Below are 22,922 nucleotides of genomic sequence, written 5' to 3' on the forward strand. Positions count from 1 at the left end.
ACGAACAAATATTCGCTGGTCTCCAGGTAGTCTTACACATCTTTGTTGCACTTGATTCGGTCTTTTCTATGTCCTTCCCAGTCCTTTGCATTGGAAAGCGCTGCACTCAATGCCTTTACAAGACCATTCCTTGATACAGCTTCTCCTTTAAATTCTTTTTGAAGAAATATATCTAAAAATCCGAATATTTATAAAGATTTAACGTTCGGAGTCGGCGCTGCAATGACAGCAAAATCTCTCTCTCTCTCTCATTTCGAGAAAATATTAATTATATAATATAAAATATGTACCTTCTATACATGAGTAAAATGGTTCATCTTTCATTGTTTTCTTGCCAAGCATAGTTTTAGTAGCAGTATATGTGACTGCTATATCGCGCGTTACACAGATTTTTAAAATCGTTGTGATATTTTTTGTTAACGTTGAATTAAATTCAATATAACGATAAAGATGCTCACACTAAAAATATAATTAATTTTATTATTTTTAACGAAATAATATATATACCCTTTTTCAAATAATAATAAATTATTATGTTTTGTAAAATAAACTCACAAAATTGGTTCGAAATTCCCTATCTTTGTCTAATTTAATATTTATATGCCCAAATTCTTCGTTTGTTTTTGCAGGTAATATTATTTCATATTTTTTAAATATGTTATCTGCATCCACGTTGATAGATTTACTGGAACTGCCTTGGTTTATTGTTTGATTTTTTATGGTTTTAAAAATAATAAAACATATTTCTTAACTGTACTATTACATACAATACAATATTTGCTTCGATATTATTCGTGATGTATATGATTAATACCTTCTGATGTTATACCGCTAGTACTTGGTTTATTACATGTATCGTATTTTTCTTCTTCAAATAATGACAAATAATGGCGTTTAAATTTTTTCATCTAGCGATATTTTTGCGCTCGAAATTTTGATTTTAATTTTTTATTACTATCCATTGTCGTGTGAGGCTACAACTACGGGTGTATTCGGGGAGCACGCTATTAGCACAATTATCGTCCAAAACGGTTCGAGAAGACGCTTTGTGGCGCTGTGATATACGATGATGACGTCACTGTAAAGGCAGCGTGATGTCATCACTCGCGCTATTATTTTCGAGGTGAGGCACGAAATACTATTGGCGCTTAAGCTGCGTTCGGGGAGCTTGCTATCGCTGTCGCGCTATTGGCTCCTCTAACGAAGTTCATAGCGTTTGCGTTTATAGCGTTAATAGCGTCTCCCCGAATGCACCCTACATCTATTGTAATGTTTATTGTAAGCGGTCGTAACGCTCGTCGTAATCGCTATCGTAAGCTCGTCGTATGACTTGATTCAGCTTGAACTCTTTCCAATTACGATGCTCGTCTGGCGTTGCAATTATAACCTAAAGTAACAACTAACATCTATCGTAACGCTTTGATCGTGGGAATTAATGAATAATAAAGACGACGACTTCATTGCTTACGATCACGATCAAAGCGTTACGATAGATGTAGTTGTAGCCTATCAGTTCTTCTACAACTGATTAGCGCCCAATTTAATTATTTATTATTTATTGCCAAACCAAATTATTTATTTACCATTTATTTATTATTATTTATTATCATTTATTATAATTTATTATTATTTATTATAATTTATTATCATTTATTATTATTTATTGCCAGATAAATTAGTAGAGCTCTGCCAGCCGAAGGACTCCGGCCGCGGCAGGTAAAGGATAAAATAATCCTGTCTCAATTTTAACGTACATGTTTTAATAAATTTCTAAAAATTAAGAAGTCGATCTAGAAGCCAAAGAGAAGAATCTCGACAGCACCTAACGTGGCGCAAGTGTGGATCGCATTAGAAACTCAGTCAAATCCAGACCTGCGCCCGTTCAATTTTATGTAAATGCCATATTAGGCGCGGACATGGCCCTGATATGGCTCTTTCTAGTTTTTAGGATAAGGCTGTGGCGTGGCAAACTTGCATGGCGCTGACAAGTGTCGTGGCGCTGGCAAGGCAATTTCTACCAGGGAAAAGTTGCTGATATTATAAAATGCGTTTTGTATACAGTTTTATCGTGATAGTAAGAGAAACGTGGAACAGATTTTTGGAAAAAGTGCAAACACTTTCCTCAAGCAGTCCCTGATTTATTAGAGTTCTTTCACGTATTATTAAAAACTTAACATACTGGAAAACATTCTGCACCTCATTTATCCTGCGATTATCCTGCGAGCATTCTGTGCATCTTTCATCGAGCAGTTTCCGAAAAATTTTATTTTCCTAGACGTAAGTTTCTTAAAAATAAAAATTATCTCTGCGAATTTCGGTTTCCTTTTACATTCGAATTGAGGATAAAAAACTTTATACTACCGCGAAAAATTTGGAAAGATTCAACGAATTAGTTAAGATTGAAATTTAAAAATGCCGAGAAAATCGAGAGAAAATTACTTTAAGAACCGACGAAAATCAAAGAAACAGCTTGAGAGGAACAAAAGTGATAAGAAAAGGAATGCTAAGTCATCAACTGAAAGATCACGCGAACATAGGAAACGTCAAAAGGAGAGTGCTAAGTCATCAACTGAAAGATCACGCGAACATAGGAAACGTAAAAAGTCATTTCGCCAAGATGAATTTAAGCAGAGTTCGACTCAAAAGGAAATTGATATATCTATTTCGAATTTAAACCCACAACCTTCTACTTCAAATTTTCAAAAAGAGTCTAATAATCCAGAACAGATGGAGATTGATGTCAATGAATCACAAGAGTATATTAGGCCAGAAAATTATCATGAAATTTATATCTAGGCAACTAATGAATTTGAAAAATTGTTTTTGAGGAACGATTTTGGACACGTATGTGATGTGTGTGACCGGATATGGTATAAACAAGATTTATCTAAAGTTTATCAGAAACATATAGATATTCTAGAACGAGACTTCAGCGAGGAGCATGATCGTATAAAAGACTTTAAAATTTGTTCAACATGTAGACAGTCATTGTCATCAGGGAAAATTCCTACGCTGAGCAAATCAAATGGCTATAAATATCCAGATCATCCGCCAAATTTACCGCCGTTGGATCCAATTACGGAGCGTCTCATATCACCAAGACTACCGTTTATGCAAATACGTCGACTACGATATGAAAGCGGTACCTATAAAATAATAGGACAGGTGATTAATGTTCCGGTAGAAGTCGATAACATGGTTAAGCAGTTACCACGACAACTTGACGATGATTACGTAATTAATGTGAATATAAAAAAACATATTATACATAAATCGTCGTATTTGAGTGGACAAGTTAAGAAACGAACTGTTAAAGAATGGCTACGTTACATGGTAACAACACCTTTGTATACAAAATTTGTTCTAATGAACGTGATATGAATATCGATAATGTACATCGACCAAGTACGAGTAAAGCATGTGACAGCGGGAAAGATGACGACACAATAGAAATAATTGATAGTGATAATGATAAAGAATTATTGCTGGGACATCAACATACAATGCTATGGAACGAAAGTAAATATTTAGACATTGCACCAGGACAAAACAAAATGCCATTAAGTGTCATTTACGATATGTATGCAGAAGAATTATCATTTCCTGCAATATATTACGGTCATCCAAGAATTTATAAAGAGGATATCAGAGCAACAACATTCAGCATGGCCAATAGCGAAATTAGACGAAGAGACAGACGCGGTGTGACTCCACAGCATATACTTTATATGGCTGTAAAAATTTTACGATTGAGAGTAAAGGAGGGATTGCATTCAACTTTTAAAGTTCATGCCGCTGCAGAGAACATTACTCGACGAATGATCGAAGATAAAACATTCATCGATGAGTGCGTTGAGAAAAGAAAACTACGCTTTCTGAAACGTCAAACATAATTCAATGCAATATGGAAACAACGATAAAACAAGATTTTGGTGCTTATGATTATAAAATGGCAAAAACAATATTTATAAATATTTAATTGAAATATTTATGTTCACAATTGTTTATCTAGATTTACATTGGATGTGGCAAGATGATACAACTGGCATTCTGGGAGTATATTAAACACCGTAGCCACTGGGTGTTTTTACGAGAACTACTCGTAATATTTTGGGGCAAATATCATTTGGTAAACAGATGTTTTAAAAAATCAAAAGTAACAACTGAGCTGTACCAAAGATCCCCTCGAAAATGCTTTACGCCAAAGAAATATGAAAATTTGCGTCGTAAGTATTGATTTTCAGTTGCAAATCGAATAATGATACATTACACTTCAAATAATTCAATTTTATTTTAGAATTATTTAAAGATTACCTTGACGAAATATTTCATCATTCTACAAAGAAAAAAAGAATTCTTCGTTATATGAACAAACACATCGGATATAAAATTCGAGATATCCGAAAATTAGATTATGAAAAAGTTTTTATTTAAGTTCTTATATTTTGTTACCAAAGTTTTATATTGTATTATTTTATAGTGAGTATATAAAACACATCGTATGTCTTTTTTGTGTACATCGACATCATCTTTAGTGAAAAAAACCCATTCGCTTGTTTTAGACCACACAGAGTCCTCGGGCCAGAGCGCGTGTATTATCATAATCAGTATGTAGTTATCTACCAAAGTCTGTTCGTACCAGATATACGTAAAAAAAGTACGACTGAAGGGGATACAAACTGAAGGCTGTTTTATGCTGAAGTAAACGTTGCGTGTGCGAAATGAAAGAGAAAACCATAACAATTTAATTTAATTTTTTTTTTTTAACTGCAGTTAAATGGAATTTTACGTTTAATAAATGCAACGGAAGGGACGCAGAGATAACTGTACTAGTCATTCTCATAATAATTGTACGTACATGATTTTAAAATGTGATGTTATACATCATAAGTATTAGTACCAATTAAAAACAATATGGTATTAAGTGGGTTATATGTTAATGTTTTTAATCAATCTCATTTGCAATGTTTACAGATAATAGTAATTTACTAAGAAAGATATACTTTATGTTGAATACTAATGAGAGATAATTTGTTTGTCTTGAAATTATGCATTTCTTGAAAATTAATAAATTTATACTTACATTATATTGGGTGTTTAATTTTTTTATTTTTTCATAAATTCTTTCAATTATAAAAAATAATTAAATATAAATATATTTACAACAATATTTTTTTGAAACAAATTTGTTAATGAAACCGTCATAAATTGCATTATATTATACATTAGATCTTATTTTCCTATATCATATGAAATATATCTTTTATGATATAAAATGATAGTTAAAAAAATATTACAGCTAAATGTATTTTCATTAGATTTATGTTACACTTTATATAAGAAATAGATGTTACATGCAATTTTACATGGCATCGCATGTGATAGGCTGCGTTCAGAACGTCACCCGAGAGCGTACGAGTATACTTCCTTCTCTTTCTATCTCAGCGAGTGAGTATACCCGTGTGTACCCGGGTGACGTTTCCGAACGCAGAGCCCTATTGTATGCGATATCATATAAAAATTTTTTAATAATATTAAATGATATCTCATATGTGATACTATATGATATCTCATATGCAATATTGATTGAGATCTCGTATACGCTGTCATATGATGTTTTGGTTGGATATCTCATATGCGTTTTCATTTAAGATCTCGTAAGAGAGATCGTATGAGTTCTCATAAGAGAATTTTCATTATTTACGTGAGCGTTACTTTTGTAGTAACTTACGATAATTCCTTCGCGTAAACGGGATTGTGTAGTAACTTGCGATAATTTACTCCGCGTAAACGAGTGATATATCGTAAGTTACTACAGAAGTAACGCTCGCGTAAACGTAAAAGTCTACCAGAGAGAAACCTGAGAGAGGCCACCTCGGCATTTTTCGTCAATTTTTCTGTGTCGCATTTTCCGACGCGCCGCCTGAGAAAGTGCAACTCAACTACGTCGTTTCGCTCGGTAACCGCACATGGTTTGCGTCCGTGCTAATGGTTCGTGTCCGAACTAGCCAGTTAGAGGGGATATGCTGCGGCTGTGGCGCACAGTGAAGCCGTTTGCGCAAATCGCGGAAAAAATTATGTTACTTGTGAAATATGCAATAAATGATCATAGAACCTTTCAATGTTGACTTATAAAAATTGCAAAAGTGTATATTTATTAAAAATATTGTATATTTGTATATTTGTATAATATGTATATTTATTAAATGGCATACCAACAGCTAAAGTATCAATAGCTAAACAGCAGTATAAAGTAATGAATGCTATATTTCATGATGGTTCATGTATTGAGAATGGCGATTATACAAGTATGTGTAGAGAAGGGACATCTTGGACTAAAATTGATGAGAAACAAAAAATGATTACGAAAGAAGAACGATGGCCTACAGGTGCTAAAAATATTTATATATTATTTTTACAAAAAATTGATAATAAAAATTAAGCAACTATTATCAAATATAGGTACACATTTTACATAAAAAAAAATATGCCATGACAGCCGGTCATGAAGTAAGCACAACAAGATAACCAATACGCATTGCGGAAAAGCGACAACAATATTTCGATAGATTCGATAAATTGTATGGATGACATGCCCTTTTTAGAAGAGGATGCGTAACACTACAAAACGCATAATATCAGTACAAAATTACCTTTTTCAAAAAAGGTAAAAAAAGGGCGCCAAGTACACGCGTGGTTGTTACCTCGAAAAAAAAAACCAAGTGGTAGTATCATTAATTTTATTCAAAAATAAATAAAATCTATTCTAACCTAGGTGGTAGTAGCTTTAATTTTTTTAAACAAAATTATTAAATTACAAAATTGTTACTTTATTTAATCCAAGTGATATCTACTTCGAAAAAGCTTAAATATAACAAGTGGTATCTATTAAAAAAAAAAAAAATGTGAAATCTTTTAATACTGCGCCAATTACAAAGAGAATATATACCTAAAAAAAAACCAAGTGGTATGTATCTTTGTATTCCTGAGAGTCTTTCTATCAACCCAAGTGGTAATAGTTTTAATTCTCCTTGATAAAATTATAATATTACAAAGAATTATTTTAATCACAAAGAATTAAAGAGGTAACATTATAAAATAAAAATATTTAATTAAAATAAAATAAATAAATTTTTCTTGTAAAAAACTTGGCGCTGCTTTGTCCAAGGTCAACCTAGACAAAGACAAACTTGCATAGGTGCATATAAGCATATGCATAAAGAGATGGATTGGTCTGTTTCCTTTTGCACATATACATATAAACCAATTAATTTCTTATGTTTATGCGCTATGCAAATTTGTCTGGATAAGAGCCTCCGCACAAGACTCTCGTATGATATCGTAGCGTAACGTTGCGACCGCACGCGCCGCGTCGCCAATCCGTCGGTAATTGCGACGGAGGGGGAGTGTGCGGCGAGGACAGACGAAGGGAAACAATAGCAGCGGAAGGTCGAAGGATCGGCGAGGGACGAAGCCGTGGAGCACAAAGAAGACGCCCCGGCTCAAGGCCAGCCCTCCATAGCGTTACGAGGACGGACCGCGGTAGGGAACCCTGACCCGGTAGGATCTTATGTCATCCGACCAGATTCGCGGGGGAAAAAGGGGGCAATCGAAGTGTAAGTTGGTTTAATGTAATTGGCTTTCAAGGTCCGCCCGGCGCGAATAGATTAAGTTTGCGATAATGTTCGAGGAGCAGCGGATACACGTGGATTAATAAGTAGGGTAAGGTAAATCATGTTGTCCGATCCAAATTTATCATTGCGTTTGCATTATTAGCCGAAAGGCACACGGCCCGGCCGCTGAGTATCCAAGTTAATGTCGTGCACGGATCGCAACGACGCGCGAACGATCGACACGCGGTCCGCACTAGGGAGCAGAAAGAAGGCTGCACACCGAAAACCGACGCGATCCGTACACTGGGTCACGAGTTAGCGCGACAGGGCACCGAAGCCCAGAGACGGGGTACGACGCGCGAACGACGAACACGCGGTCCGCTCTAGAGAGCAGAAAGAAGGCTGCACACCGAAAACCGACGCGATCCGTACACTGGGTCGCGAGTTACCGCGACACGGCGCGCGGGCGAAAGGAGGCGAGAGGACGAACCGATCGTCATCTACGAGGAAAGACCAGCGGGTCCCGATAAACCCAACCTGGTACACCCAGGGAAGGGGTCGGCGCCGAAATCCGACCGCGCGTACGATAGATTCGGCGACATGTCGCCGGATATCCTAAACCGGACGTCATCTACGGGGACTCAGGCCGGAATGGGGTCGGGAAGGTCCGTGGAAGAGAGACCGAGGGGTCGCCGTCGACGGCGGAGGTCGCGAGCGAGACGCGGGGATCTTCCCCGAGGAATTGACCCAGGGTCGCGTTATACATATGGGGAAAGGACGTGCGCACAGGTCGGCGTCGTCCTAGCATAAAAATTACGGGAGCTGGAAAACCACTACCCGGGGTCTGTTTCAGGGTAACGAGGACGTGGTACCCCGAATGGAAATTTCCACCGCTAGCGTAGGGCATAGCCGGGTGTAAATAATAAACATTGTAACTGCGTAGCAACTAACATCTGGCGCAAACCTGGCGGTGCGAAAATCGTAAACAGCCATTGTTAACGCGGCGAACGGAAAAGTACTGCGAAGAGAAAGCGACCGATATCCCATGGTGGGGGTAGCTAGCCGTAGGTAGGGAGCCCGAGAGAGCCGCGCCGCTCGAGGCAGTCTGTCGGGAACGCTTGATGGTACAACACGTTTTGTCTCGCGCGTATATCTCGGGGTGTCGTTATTACAATCGCGATAACTAACCGGATTACGATTATTATTAACCTCAGCGCTCATAACAACCGGCAACGCCCGCGAAACGCGTTACTGCCGTCGATACGAAAGACGGAGGGTTTGGACGTACCGATAAACGAACACTTCGCACTTTGCGAGACGTGCGACCGCCATTTTGTGCGAAACCAAAGATTGTGAACAACCAACTGTGTGAAGCAACAATGATAAATAAATGGAAGAATTATTTGCAAACATAAATACGAATGTAACGATTTCTCACCTTCTACTTACCTGACCAAGCGGAGTGTCGCGCCATCTTGCGAAGGAGTCCATTCGGATCGTGAATAATCATCGGGTCTGCTTCCGGGGATGCCACTGGTGAGGACCACACCGCGAAAAGCTGAAATTTCATACCATAAGGGGGTGTTCGTGCGACAGTTCTCGGGGTGACGCGGTATCTCCTAACCGAGTTGATCTTGGACATCGTAAATTACGTTGAGCCATTGCGCCGGTGACGGGGATGAGGGCCGTGTCGGGAAAACCTAGAAATAAAAGAGAATTTGTTAGTTAATGAACCTTCGGTATTGGGACTTAGCCGATCGAGCGGGTGTCGCGCCATCTTGGCCCCACGTTGACGAAGCCTGGCGACTGACGGCACGAATCCGAGAGGAGACGCCCCAGATGGAAACCACCTGGCGGGAAATTAAGATTTAAGAAGAATTAAGGAATTATCGTACTCGTACTTACCTGCGTGAACGGGTGACGCCCAATCTCTTAACCGGGACGATATCGGGAAGCGATCAATATCAATTCCCTGATAGCCGACGTGAGGAGGACCGCCTGGCGGGATTCTGAAATCGGAATTGTTTTAACAAATCAAGGAACCATATCATAGCTCACCATCAATATACTTACCTTCTCGGTAGAAATAGGTAAAACCGAGTGGCGACCGATGACTTTTAGGACGAATAAGCGTCTCTGGTGACCAAATATAGCATCGTTCGGTTACAACGTAACGTGGATTAACGCACAAGAAACGTATCGGTTAGAGCCTCCGCACAAAATTTTCGTATGGTAACGTAACGTAGATCAACGCACAAGAAACGTATTGACGTATAAAGCGTCATCTAACAATGGCAGCAGGAGTATACAGTAAGACGTAAGCAGTAAGTTATTGACTAATGGGATTTTTACAATTCAAGAATAATCGACTGTGATTGGTCAATAGAATAGTTTACTGCTTACGTCTTATTGCATACTCCTGCTGCCATTGTAGACGACGCTTAACGCCGTAACTGATACGTTTCTTGTGCGTTGACCCACGTTTCGTTACACTACGTTGCTATACGAAAGTCTTGTGCAAAGGTTCTAAACCTTAAAAAAGCAGCGCCAAGTTTTTTACAAGAAAAATTTATTTATTTTATTTTAATTAAATATTTTTTTATTTTATAATGTTACCTCTTTAATTCTTTGTGATTAAAATAATTCTTTGTAATATTATAATTTTATCAAGGAGAATTAAAACTATTACCACTTGGGTTGATAGAAAGACTCTCAGGAATACAAAGATACATACCACTTGGTTTTTTTTTTAGGTATATATTCTCTTTGTAATTGGCGCAGTATTAAAAGATTTCACAATTTTTTTTTTTTTTTAATAGATACCACTTGTTATTTAGGCTTTTTCGAAGTAAATATCACTTGGATTAAATAAAGTAACAATTTTGTAATTTAATAATTTTGTTTAAAAAAATTAAAGCTACTACCACCTAGGTTAGAATAGATTTTATTTATTTTTGAATAAAATTAATGATACTACCACTTGGTTTTTTTTTCGAGCAACCACGCGTGTACTTGGCGCCCTTTTTTTACCTTTTTTGAAAAAGGTAATTTTGTACTGATCTAAACGTCAGAAACGCACGTGGTCCGAGTTAGCACAGTCCGACAAATTTCTTTCTATAGACACGGCATAGTTGCCAAAATATATTTCATGAAAAGAAAATTAATCTGCAAAAATCAAATAATATTATGAGCACAAAAAAAGGGTGCAAATTACAAACTTGCACATTACTTCCTCATTATTACAGCTCGCTACCATTGCTCCTATTTTATTTCGCTTATAAAGCTTCTTGAGGAAGCTTTTATTTTATTTAATGTATAATTATTAGTATTCATTTTTTTGGCTTCCTCATAGAGGAAGCTTTGTGAGCAAAGGGTTCTACTTGCACACTTAAAACTATAAAGAAGCAATGTGCAATTTCTCAATATTTGCGGAAGTTAGAGCAAATTTACCGAAATTTCTATAACTCCAGAACTAATCAACCAAATCTTAACGAATTATATATGAAATAGGGGTAGGAGAAAGACTGAAAAATATAATAAAATTAGAAATAGATCGGTATCTCCAAATTCAAATTTACCGAAATTTCATACATACATTAAAGGAAAAGAGGCAGTAAGAGCCGGCGCGGTAAATAGGGCGCAAGTTATATATATTTCTTATCGTCAATACATAAAAAATTCGCAAACGTTCCGACCATTTTTTGTGGTCATCTAGACAAAATAGAGCACTGCACTTCTTTTTTAAAAAACTACATGACGGGATGGATGCGAAGCTCAGAGTCTTAGCCTCAGGATCAAACAATCGGGTTAAAGATGTTAAACCGATTAAGTATTTTTGTAGAGTCTCTCGTGCAGAACCGACCTCTGATGACGTTAAGTTTTCTATGGAGCCTTTCCATCATCCTCCAAATAATTCTGACCTTGATATCGAAGTTGGGATTAATCCGGGAAAATTCAGGGACATTCAGCCTCCTATTACACAAATAAACGATAAGTGGTTCAGTAATTTAATCTTCGGTTGCTCTATACTTAATGATGTGCAGAACCTTTTACAATTTGGAGATAATTTCAGTCTGCCGGTTTGCAACACGGAGAAACTAACGATGGAGTTTATCAAAAACATTGAACATAATTTGAGAAGGCTCCCTCCGGTTACTCAGTCAGCAATAAGAAATCGCACTGCACATATTGTTAGCAACATTGCGAAAGTTCCGATTCAAAAGAAAAAAAAAAAAAGTCAATCTTAAAATCAAACAACTACTTTTAACCACAAAAGAATTTCTGAAAAGAAACGATAATTTAATTTTAACGCGCGCAGATAAAGGTATAATGTAACCGTGGCTCTGGATAAAGATAAATATGTTGAGAGTATAGAGGAGATACTTAGAGACACGGATACATACATAAGAATTAATAAAGATCCCACGAGAAAACTCACTAACAGCATACGCGATTTGTTAACAAGATGGAGTAAGTCGGATTTCATCTCGAGGTCAACTCACAAACGGATTTTTACTAGTGACGGAGTGCTATCGAGAGCCTATGGCCTCCCGAAGATCCACAAACCAAATTGCCCGTTTCGACTGATAGTTTCGTCCTTGAACAGTCCAATATACGCGTTGGCTGCTTTTCTCCACCGTACAATACACGAAAGCCTCCCGGCCCACAGTGGGGAATTTCAGCTAAAACGTGGCCATAAGTCGGGAAATCATCAGAATTGCATAAAAATCGGTAGGTATATGTTTTCGAAGTCGCTGATTATGAATATGGTATGTAATTTTTCAAAAACAAAATGGCGGCCTTAATATTTTAGGTTATATTAACCTAAAAAAAAAAGAAAGTGGTAGTATTATACCTCGAAAAAACCTAAGTAACAAGTGGTAGATCTTTATATCTCGAAAAATCTCGAAAAAATCTAAGCAGTAGTATCTTTATTTCCGAAAAATTATAACCCAAGTGATACACGTCACAAAATTATGTTACCTTATCAAAAAGAAGAGTCGCGCTTCAAGTGATCTATTACAATTACAAAAAAGAAATGATATCTCTTTAAATTAGAGCGCCAATTACAGAGAGAACATGTATATTGCCTCAAAAAATAATTGTTGCACTACTTTGAAAAATCTTTACATTGTGTAAATTAGAAAAGAATGTATAATAACAATTTTATAAGATTAAAAAATTTTATTTAAATTTAACAAGGGAATACAAGATATTTAAATACAAAGTTATTTACATGTGTATTTTTTAATGGCCACAAATAATTACAGAGGTAACAGTACAAAATAAAAATATTTTATTAAAATACATAAATTTTTCTTGTAAAAAAACTTGGCGCTGCTAGACCTCGAAATTTTAAATAAATAAATAAACTTATTCTATACTTAATTATAAGCCGCATTATCCGCCGTCCGCGTAGTCACGCACACCCATATCACTCACTCCCACATCCACGCTGATAATCATTTAATATTACTCCCATCGCATTCTTCTCTGAATTATTTTTATTTATTGTTGTCCTTATTTATTTAAAATTTCGAGGTCTAGCAGCGCCAAGTTTTTTTACAAGAAAAATTTATGTATTTTAATAAAATATTTTTATTTTGTACTGTTACCTCTGTAATTATTTGTGGCCATTAAAAAATACACATGTAAATAACTTTGTATTTAAATATCTTGTATTCCCTTGTTAAATTTAAATAAAATTTTTTAATCTTATAAAATTGTTATTATACATTCTTTTCTAATTTACACAATGTAAAGATTTTTCAAAGTAGTGCAACAATTATTTTTGAGGCAATATACATGTTCTCTCTGTAATTGGCGCTCTAATTTAAAGAGATATCATTTCTTTTTTGTAATTGTAATAGATCACTTGAAGCGCGACTCTTCTTTTTGATAAGGTAACATAATTTTGTGACGTGTATCACTTGGGTTATAATTTTTCGGAAATAAAGATACTACTGCTTAGATTTTTTCGAGATTTTTCGAGATATAAAGATCTACCACTTGTTACTTAGGTTTTTTCGAGGTATAATACTACCACTTTCTTTTTTTTTTTAGGTAACAACATATACACTACTATACGTGTACTTGGCGCCTTTTTTTACCTTTTTTTAAAAAAGGTAATTTTGTGCGGATATCACGCCTTTTTGTAGTATATTACGCATTGTATAAACAGTATGTACAGGATAAAGCTATTTGGAGGTATAATACTACCACTTTGTTTTTTTCGAGATTATTTTTACGTCAGACATAATTTTAATTTATCCAAATTTTATTATGTCTAGACATAATTTTTGTCCAACTTTTATTATGTTTAGACATAATTTTAATTCAGCGATTTTTATTATGTCATGACATAATTTTCATTCTGCCGCTAGGGAAATTTTAAGTCGATTGTTATGAATCAAGCTTGAATTTAATATTTAGGTGTCCCAGGTTGCCGATGACGAGGTCCACATAGCGCGCTCTATAGCTTTCGGTGTCCAGGTGTATTAATACCTTGAATTCGATGGCCACGTGTTCTAAGTTGCCGATGTTGAGGTCCACATAGTGCGCTTTGTAGTTTTCGGTGTCTACATGTATTAATACTTCGAATTCGATATCTACGTGTCCTACATTAGGTGCGTTCAGCCGATACTTTGCTGGCCTAGCAATCGTGACCAGTCGCTCGTTTTCGCTCGTTTCCTCTCTTTTGATCTACTGGATTAAAAAGAGAGGAAACGGGCAAAAACGAGCCACTGCTCACGATTGCTAAGCTAGCGGAGTATCGGCTGAACGCACCCATTCAGATTTATAGTTATTAATACACCTAGACACCAAAAACTATAAAGCGCACTATGTGGACCTCGTCATCAGCAACCTGGGACACCTAGACATCAATTTCAAGGTATTAATACACGTAGACACCGATAACTACGGAGCGCAATATGTGGACCTCGTCATCGGCAACCTGGGACACCTAAACATTGAATTCAACATATTATTACACCTGAACACCGAAAACTACGAAGCGCACTATGTGGACCTCGGCATCGGCAACCTAGGACACCTAGACATCAAATTCAACGTACGATTACACCTGGACACCGGAAACTATGAAGCGCATTATCTGAATTCCGTCATCGGCAACCTGGGACACGTGGACATCGAATTCAAGATATTAATACACGTAGACACCGAAAACTACGGAGCGCACTATGTGGACCTCGTCATCGGCAACCTGGGACACGTAGACATCGAATTCAACGTATTAATACACGTAGACACCGAAAACTACGGAGCGCACTGTGTGGACCTTGTCATCGGCAACCTGAGACACGTAGACATCGAATTCAACGTATTATTACACCTGGACACCGAAAACTATGAAGCGTACTATCTGGACCTTGTCATCGGCAACCTGGGATACGTGAACATCGAATTCAAGGTATTAATACACGTAGACACCGAAAACTACGGAGCGCACTGAGTGGACCTCGTCATCGGCAACCTGGGACACGTAGACATCGCATTCAACGTATTATTACACCTGGACACCGAAAACTATGAAGCGCACTATGTGGACCTTGTTATCGGCAACCTGGGACACGTGGACATCGAATTCAAGATATTAATACACGTAGACACCGAAAACTACGGAGCGCACTATGTGGACCTCGTCATCGGCAACCTGGGACACGTAGACATCGAATTCAACGTATTTATTACACCTGGACACCGAAAACTATAAAGCGCACTATCTGGACCTCGTCATCGGCAACCTGGGATACATAGACATCAAATTCAAGCTTGAGTCATAAGAATCGACTTAAAAATTCCCTAGCGGCACTTTCTGCCAAGCGTAGAGAACCTTCTTTTCCGTTGACTCAATATTTATTATATATATACCTAATTTACCTAAATAGAAATCTTCCTCCTGACCGATAAGTCTATCGACCTAATTTCGAAATACGCGCGCGATATCGAAACTGGCGATACCTGCGCCGCCAGCGTCGAAAAAGTGAAAGTGACGTTTCTCTGATAGATCGCGGCGTTAGGTGGAGGAGGAGGAGGAGGAGTATCTTAAAAATAAATTTTCATATTTGGACTTTGCGTCGCAATATCTCCGCTCGTATAGCACGTAGCGGAATATTATAAGAGAAACCCCCCCCCCCTAATTGGACCCCAAGCTATCGATCAAGCCTACTTAGAACTTGATCCGTTCACTCGTTATCGAGATCTCAACATCTCGGGTACTCGCAACCCGTCGCGTCGCGTAAAAGAGTCACGGTCGGTCTCGCTCCGCGTGTACTTGGCGCGAGACACTACCGTGTCTCTTGATAGTTTAGGTTATATTAGCAGGAAAATATATTACTTATTTCACTTATTAATGAATAAAATACTTATATTTAATTCGATAACATATTCGGTGTATAGTGTACATTATTAAAGTGTTTTTTATTAATAACAATAAACTAATAATAATATTTCCAAATAAAAAAACATGAATGTGTTAAGTTAAAATTATAAAACAATCCAAATAGTTATATCATTATTAAAACAATATAAGAAAAATAAAATAAAAACAATGTTAATATAATAAAATAATAAATGTAAGTATATATAAAAAACTAATATTATTAAATAAAGAAGTAGGTAATATTTTTTAATGAGACTCGTCATCAGAACTTGTTTCAGAATCTTCACCTTCTGGTATCTTCTCAAAATTTATTACGTTTTCTGGAGATTCCAGCATGCCAATTACTTCACCTGATAATTTGCTCACTTTTTTTTTAGGTAATGATCTGATACTTGATATACATGGATCTGACCAAATTAGCAATAAGTGTAAAATATCTTCGTTCGTTTTAAGTCTTGAAAATTTACGAGAGAATCCTTCTCTATACTTTTTAAAATCTTTGTTACGAGCCTCCTGCGCTTCTTCACTAAGTTGTCCTATCGGAAGTAAAACATAGTCAATTACTTCAGGGCCATGCACTAATATTTTATGTACGGTTGGTGGCATAGGATACCAAGGATATTTTTCAACAAAAACTTGTGCTGTTTTCCGCGTGTAAATTCTAAACCTTTTTTAAAAAAGGTAAAAAAAGGCGCCAAGTACACGTATAGTAGTGTATATGTTGTTAATTAAAAAAAATGAAAGTGGTAGTATTATACCTCGAAAAAACTGAAGTAACAAGTGGTAGACTTTTATATCTCGAAAAGTCTCGAAAAAATCTAAGCAGTAGTATCTTTATTTCCGAAAAATTATAACTCAAGTGATACACGTCACAAAATTATGTTTCCTTATCAAAAAGAAAAGTCGCGCTTCAAGTGATCTATTACAATTACAAAAAAGAAATGATATCTCTTTAAATTAAAGCGCCAATTACAGAGAGAACATGTATATTGCCTCAAAAAATAATTGTTGCACTACTTTGAAAAATCTTTACATTGTGTCAATTAGAAAAGAATGTATGATAACAATTTTATAAGATTAATAAATTTTATTTAAATTTAACAAGGGAATACAAGATATTTAAATACAAAGTTTACATGTGTATTTTTTAATGGTCACAAAGAATTACAGAGGTAACAGTACAAAATACAAATATTTTATTAAAATATTTAATCCAACGAGGGAATACAATTTGTATTTAAATATAAATTTTATATATGTATTTTTCAATAGAATAAAATATTTAATCACAAAGAATTACAAAGGTAACAGTACAAAATAAAAATATTTTATTAAAATACATAAATTTTTCTTGTAAAGAAACTTGGCGCTGTTTGACCTCGAAATTTTAAATAAATAAGGACAACAGTAAATAAAAATAATACAGAGAAAAATGCGATGGGAGTAATATTAAATGATTATCAGCGTGGATGCGGGAGTGAATGATATGGGTGTGCGTGACGACGCGGACGGCGGATAATGCGGCTTATAATTAAGTATAGAATAAATTTATCTATTTATTTAAAATTTCGAGGTCAAACAGCGCCAAGTTTTCTTACAAGAAAAATTTATGTATTTTAATAAAATATTTTTATTTTGTACTGTTACCTTTGTAATTCTTTGTGATTAAATATTTTATTCTATTGAAAAATACATATATAAAATTTATATTTAAATACAAATTGTATTCCCTCGTTGGATTAAATATTTTAATAAAATATTTGTATTTTGTACTGTTACCTCTGTAATTCTTTGTGACCATTAAAAAATACACATGTAAACTTTGTATTTAAATATCTTGTATTCCCTTGTTAAATTTAAATAAAATTTTTTAATCTTATAAAATTGTTATCATACATTCTTTTCTAATTGACACAATGTAAAGATTTTTCAAAGTAGTGCAACAATTATTTTTTGAGGCAATATACATGTTCTCTCTGTAATTGGCGCTCTAATTTAAAGAGATATCATTTCTTTTTTGTAATTGTAATAGATCACTTGAAGCGCGACTTTTCTTTTTGATAAGGAAACATAATTTTGTGACGTGTATCACTTGAGTTATAATTTTTCGGAAATAAAGATACTACTGCTTAGATTTTTTCGAGATTTTTCGAGATATAAAAGTCTACCACTTGTTACTTCAGTTTTTTCGAGGTATAATACTACCACTTTCATTTTTTTTAATTAACAACATATACACTACTATACGTGTACTTGGCGCCTTTTTTTACCTTTTTTAAAAAAAGGTAATTTTGTGCGGATATCACGCCTTTTTGTAGTATATTACGCATTTTATAAACAGTATGTACAGGATAAAGCTATTTGGAGGTATAATACTACCACTTTGTTTTTTTCGAGGTAACAACATAACAGGGTAACAACATAATACATATACACTACTATGCGTGTACTTGGCGCTCTTTTTTACCTTTTTTTTTTTAAAGGTAATTTTGTACGGATATCACGCCATTTTGTAGTGTTACGCATCTTAATCTTATAAACAATATATCTTATAATCTTATAAACAGTATATAATACAAGGTATGAAGCTAAAATTGTTACGGACTATTATTTCTAAAGAAAACAACTATTTAATATTTTGCTTAGTTTTTTTAAAATAATAATCTGTAACCCTTTTAGTTGTACACCTTGTATATATTTTTCAATTTCAACATAAAACATAATCGCAATAAAGCATGATTAATGTTAATAAGTCGTTAACTGTAAAATTCTTTATTTATTTTTATTTGCGTGTCTTACTGAATGTTGTTCGCAACTGTATATGTATGTACCGATATCTTCAGGTATCGATATTTTTGATAATTATTTTTACGTTAGACATAATTTTAATTCATCCAATTTTTATTATGTCTAGACATAAATTTTGTCCAATTTTTATTATGTCTAGACATAATTTTAATTTAGCAATTTTTATTATGTCATGACAATTCTAATTCTGCCTTTAGGGAAATTTTAAGTCGATTCTTATGAATCAAGCTTGAATTCAATGTCTAGGTGTCCCAGGTTGCTAATGACGAGGTGCACATAGTGCGCTCTATAGTTTTCGGTGTACAGGTGTATTAATACCTTGAATTCGATGGCCACGTGTTCCAAGTTGCCGATGACGAGGTCCACATAGTGCGCTTCGTAGTTTTTAGTGTCTACATGTATTAATACCTCGAATTCGATATCTACGTGTCCTACATTGGGTGCGTTCAGCCGATACTCCGCTAGCCTAGCAATTGTGAGCAGTCGCTCGTTTTCGCTCGTTTCCTCTCCTTTTAATTCATTAGGTCAAAAGAGAGGAAACGAGCGAAAACGAGCGACTGCTCACAATTGCTAGGCTAGCGGAGTATCGGCTGAACGCACCCATTCAGATTTAAAGTTATTAATACACCTAGACACCAAAAACTATGAAGCGCATTATGTGGACCTCGTCATCGGCAACCTGGAACACGTAGACATCGAATTTGAGGTATTATTACACCTAGACACCAAAAACTACCGAGCGCGCTATCTGGACCTCGTCATCAGCATCCTGGGACACCTAAACATCGAATTCAAGGTATTAATACACGTAGACACCGAAAACTACGGAGCTCACTATCTAGACATCGTCATCGGCAACCTGGAACACTTAGACATCGCATTCAACGTATTCTTACACCTGGACATCGAAAACTATGAAGCGCACTATGTGGACTTTGTCATCGGCAACCTGCGACACGTAGACATCGCATTCAACGTATTATTACACCTGGACACCGAAAACTACGAAGCGCACTATGTGGACCTCATCATCGGCAACCTGGGACACGTAGACATTGAATTCAACGTATTCTTACACCTGGACACCGAAAACTATGAAGCGCATTATGTGGACTTTGTCATCGGCAACCTGAGACACGTAGACATCGCATTCAACGTATTATTACACCTGGACACCGAAAACTACGAAGCGCACTATGTGGACTTCATCATCGGCAACCTGGAACACCTAGACATCGAATTCAACGTACGATTACACCTGGACACCGAAAACTACCGAGCGCGCTATCTGGACCTCGTCATCAGCAACCTGGGACACCTAAACATCGAATTCAAGGTATTAATACACCTGGACACCGAAAACTACGAAGCGCACTATGTGGACCTCGTCATCGGCAACCTGAGACACGTAGACATTATATTCAACGTATTCTTACACCTGGACATCGAAAACTATGAAGCGCACTATGTGGACTTTGTCATCGGCAACCTGCGACACGTAGACATCGCATTCAACGTATTATTACATCTGGACACCGAAAACTACGAAGCGCACTATGTGGACTTCATCATCGGCAACCTGGGACACCTAGACATCGAATTCAACGTACGATTATACCTGGACACCGAAAACTATGAAGCGCACTATCTGGGTCCCGTCATCGGCAACCTGGGACACGTGGACATCGAATTCAAGGTATTAATACACGTAGACACCGAAAACTACGGAGCGCACTATGAGGACCTCGTCATCGGCAACCTGGGACACGTAGACATCGAATTCAACGTGTTATTACACCTGGACACCGAAAACTATGAAGCGCACTATCTGGACCTCGTCATCGGCAACCTGGGATACCTAGACATCGAATTCAAGCTTAATTCATAAGAATCGACTTAAAAATTCCCTAGCGGCATTTTCTGCCAAGCGTAGAGAATCTTCTTTTCCGTTAACTCAATATATATTATTTATATATATACCTAATTTACCTAAATAGAAATCTTCCTTCTGACCGATAAGTCTATCGACCTAATTTCGAAATACGCGCGCGATATCGAAACTGGCGATACCTGCGCCGCCAGCGGCGAAAAAGTGAAAGTGACGTTTCTCTGATAGATCGCGGCGTTAGGAGGAGGAGGAGGAGGAGGAGTATCTTAAAAATAAATTTTCATATTTGGACTTTGCGTCGCAATATCTCCGCTCGTAGGGCACGTAGCGGAATGTTATAAGAGAAACCCCCCCCTAATTGGACCCCAAGCTATCGATCAAACCTACTTAGAACTTGATCCGTTCACTCGTTATCGAGATCTCAACATCTCGGGTACTCGCAACCCGTCGCGTCGCGCAAAAGAGTCACGGTCGGTTTCGCTCCGCGTGTACTTGGCGCGAGACACTACCGTGTCTCTTGATTTTTCCTGGTTTATCTTAAATCCACTGCAGATAGTTTGCAGCACAATATGGAACCGTTTTAATATCTCAACATCAATGCCAGTTATACTTGCAGAAACATCCGCATTGTCGAAAAAACGTCTAGCAGTGTTGCCATCGTTCGTGCTACCAAATCCTCGTTTTGGCTTGTCTACTAATAGACCTAACTGACTTCTAAATTTAGCTTGAATTGATTTCTTCTGAATATCTACAATTTTGTTCTGTTCTTCTCCTCGAGCTTGCCACTTTTTTAATGGAAGTTTATATGAAAGATGCAATAGACATTCAAAAAAACGAATCCAGCCATGCAAAATTGAAAGACCCATGTCCAGTTTAGATATATCAGCTTCTGTTCCAAATACTTTCTCCAGATTATTAAAATCAGTAGATGTTAGGCCACAGATATAACATCGTTGAGTAGACTTCGTGCCTGTCACTGAATTGCAAACTTTTCCATCTATCATGGTAAACAGTAATTTATGCCTAATTTGAATTATTTTATTATTAATAGTACATGTCGTGGGCTTTAATTCTTTAATTTGTGCTGTAATATATTGTTTCTCGGCTACTGAAATTTCAGCAGTTTCGTGTATAAATTGGAATCTAATTGGTCTGCAGAATCGTGTTGAAGAAGTTCGTGGATTCTGCCAAAGAATAACATTTTCTCTTACAGCTGGCTCACCAATTACAAGCTGCATAGGAACAAGCGATGTTAAAAACCTATTTGCATCGTCTTGAATCTCGCTGTCAAATTTTTGTTTGTATTGGCTTTGTCCACTTGATCCATCGAAACCCCATTTAGATATTAAATATAAGTTACGTAGTTTTTCTGGACTTTGAATTTCAATAACTTCCCTTTGAAAATCTAATAAACGAGAAATAGTATGATCTAACAATGCTTGTAGTTTAATCTCAGCAGAAGTTGAAGTAATTTTTATATGTTCTTTACTAGGATAACAAGTTTTCTTGATATTTTGTATTATTTTATACGATGGAAACTTAAATTTATCCTTGGATCTTATTATATTATATTGATGGCGGGTAAGCTTAGCATCAACAATCATCGAAAGAGCTTCTTCCCCTGAAAGTTTTAATTGATTTTGTTCATATTGTTTTAAAGCAGTTTTATATTTTTCAAGTATCATGGGTGATATTGATGTTATTTCTTGTACGAGTTTAGAAGCTTGCACTGATCCTGATGAACGTAAACTCATTTGCGCGACATAAGATAATTCTTCTGTAGAATATTTAGCTCGCAAATTTTGTGTTCTTCGTCGCTTGGTTCGTTCAGAGCAATTAATAAAACTTCGTTGAGGACGACCAATCAATTTCTGTTTATTTAGATATTTCGGGAAAGATATTGTACCTTCAAGCCATGTTTTATTTTTTGCAATAAATTTGTCTTTCTTCCTAGTTGATTCTGACCATTTTTTTTTTAAGTCGGATGTAAAACGTGAAAGTCTCTTATGTAGGTCAGGAAGACTGGATACTGAACAACATGTACGTTTAATGATATAATTTTCAAGATATTCAATTTTACTTTCGAATTTAGTATTGTTAGATTGTTCTAATATATCAAATAAATCTCTTCTTAAAATATTTAATTCTGTTAAGTCCGATCCTAGAGAAAAAAAATATATAATCATGAAAATTGGTTTAATAAAACAAA

General features: G+C 36.1%; 2 long non-coding RNA genes across 2 annotated transcripts; one reads left to right on the plus strand and one right to left on the minus strand.

Annotated features, from left to right (window-relative positions):
* Nucleotides 1–35: 35 nt before the first annotated feature.
* LOC143894213 (uncharacterized) lies at nt 36–1,210 on the minus strand. The gene is made up of 3 exons (XR_013256020.1): nt 556–1,210; nt 291–459; nt 36–172 (listed from the first exon to the last, which is right to left on the minus strand). It is a non-coding gene; the product is annotated as an uncharacterized LOC143894213 (long non-coding RNA).
* Nucleotides 1,211–3,985: 2,775 nt separating this feature from the next.
* LOC143894218 (uncharacterized) lies at nt 3,986–10,534 on the plus strand. The gene is made up of 4 exons (XR_013256022.1): nt 3,986–4,226; nt 4,298–4,479; nt 4,563–6,389; nt 6,463–10,534. It is a non-coding gene; the product is annotated as an uncharacterized LOC143894218 (long non-coding RNA).
* The last annotated feature ends 12,388 nt before the right edge of the window (nt 10,535–22,922 follow it).

Source organism: Temnothorax americanus, unplaced genomic scaffold, assembly GCF_048541705.1.
Source record: "Temnothorax americanus isolate GAGA-0224 unplaced genomic scaffold, ASM4854170v1 Scaffold132, whole genome shotgun sequence".
In the NCBI taxonomy this organism is placed as follows: Eukaryota; Metazoa; Arthropoda; class Insecta; order Hymenoptera; family Formicidae; genus Temnothorax; species Temnothorax americanus.